The following is a 2,053-nucleotide window of genomic DNA, read 5'->3' as shown; positions in this document are numbered from 1 at the left end:
CCCCCTCTCTGCCATCCAATGAAACCCCCCCCCCGGTGTTTCCTGCAGTGTTTACGTGGCTCTGGCCTGCAGAGGGAGAGAACTGGAGTGATGTGAGAGAGGAGTATACAGGCCAGGAGCAGAGAGAAAGAGGTTGTTCCTGCCGCACAGGAGAGGTCACCGGAAGGTCAAGCCAACCCTGCTTGCCCGTGGGATTCTGCAAAACGCTTTGCCCCCCCCCCCCAATGCCGTTTCCACCGTAACCAGAGAAATCCAGCTCTGTGGGAGAAAGTGCAGAGAGCGAGGCTGTGTTTGCACTCACTTGGCCCATTGCATTGTGGGTCTGGGGCCTGTAGTCATAAATCACAACTCCCCAACCGTGTTCCGTGGTCCTATCTACAGGATAGATCAGCTATCCTGTAGGTTTTCATTTCATTCTTAGTTTGGCACTGATTCTACGGCTCAAGGAGTTCCCTGACTGTTGAATGAGGTGTGCTTTGTTAGGTCTAAAGTGAAAAGCCACAGGATGGCGGATCTCCAGGAACAGGGATGGCCAGCCCTGTCATAAAGCGTCTCAGAGCCAGTCTGTTGATCTATGATCAGATTTCTCCCTGTCATTATCCCAGTCTAACCTTATCGATTATGAGCCAAAAAACGTGTAACTGATCCGAGATCAGCGCTCCACCTCTGAGGCGCTTTGGAATACGAGCCGTGAAATCACGGGATTTAGCCAGTCTCTCGCCCCTCAATTTCGGCTCCCCTCCGCGGGATCGGCCGGCCCCCCTCTTAAGGGGAAGGGCTGCGTTTCATCAGTCGGCCGGACGGCCCGAGAGAGCTCGCACTTTTACATCACAGACTTCAGGCCCCCTCCCCCTCTCCCACGGCTGTCCAAGTAACATTTGCATGTCGATCCAGAAAGCTAGAAAAACGAACGCCTGTGTGACTTCTCCTCACGCCCATTTGTGTATACAGTACCGCTGCCTGTTCCAGAGAGGCCGTCTTTTGCATAAAAAATCCCACCTTCTAAACTTCCTCTACGTTTCAGATCAGCGGGGCCCAAGGGGCGGGGGGCAGGCTCAAAGGTGGTGTGGGCGGAGGAGGGGGGGTTCACAAGGATTCTACCGGGGTTCCTTCTGCAGCTGTTCATTGCTACCATTAATTCAATATCACATAATCATAATTATCATCACAAATTATAGTACACTAGTCGCAGACTTTATCAACAACGTTTTATTAATTTAGGTCAGACTGAGGTATGTGGTCACCAGAAAGTTAATGGATAACAAAAATGCCAGTTCCAGGATGAAATCTTTCTATGACATCATACTTTTCGTCATTATCGGACGACAACCTTGCGACCCATTCCTCTCGCCACTTTCAAATATTTGCTTACTGACGGTGAACACACATTAGGGGTGGAGGGACTTCCCAGACCTCTCTTTGAAGAAAGTATCAAACAACGCTTTGATGGAAAATTGAAAACATCAGACACAAGGCTGTGACATTTGAAGATTCATTGTTCAGAGGTCATATGTATTATCATCCTGAAATGTGCACGACAAGGTGAATGTTTGCAAGGAAGCCATTTTGCCCCCGAAGTTAAAGATTTCAAAATGAAGGTTTCATTTTGTTTACCAAAGATTTAATTGATTTAATGATTTAATTAAGAGGGATGCAACAATGACAATGGGAGCCATACAGTGGTTTTGCAAATGTTCATGGATAATCTAATGCTTGTGTTTGTTCGTGAACCTTAGCAAACATCAACAAACATTAGCTAACATTAGCAAACATCAGCAAGCATTAGTGAATGTCAGCAAACACCAGCAAGCATTAGCAAATGTTAGCAAACACTAGCAAACATTAGCAAATGTTAGCAAGCATCAGCTAATATAAGGTGATATTAGCTTGAGTTAGCTAACGTGCAGAGGGAGCGGTATCCGACCAGAACACTACCCCCGCAGAGCTTCGAACCCAGGCCTAGAGCCTGAGGCCAAACACAACCCTGCAAAGACATGTGGAAAGAGCCCCTTCCACCTTGGGCAGTGTAAGGTAACAAGGAAGGGGGGGGGGG

Source organism: Anguilla anguilla, chromosome 2, assembly GCF_013347855.1.
Source record: "Anguilla anguilla isolate fAngAng1 chromosome 2, fAngAng1.pri, whole genome shotgun sequence".
NCBI classification, from domain to species: Eukaryota; Metazoa; Chordata; class Actinopteri; order Anguilliformes; family Anguillidae; genus Anguilla; species Anguilla anguilla.
This window is presented reverse-complemented; position numbering follows the sequence as displayed.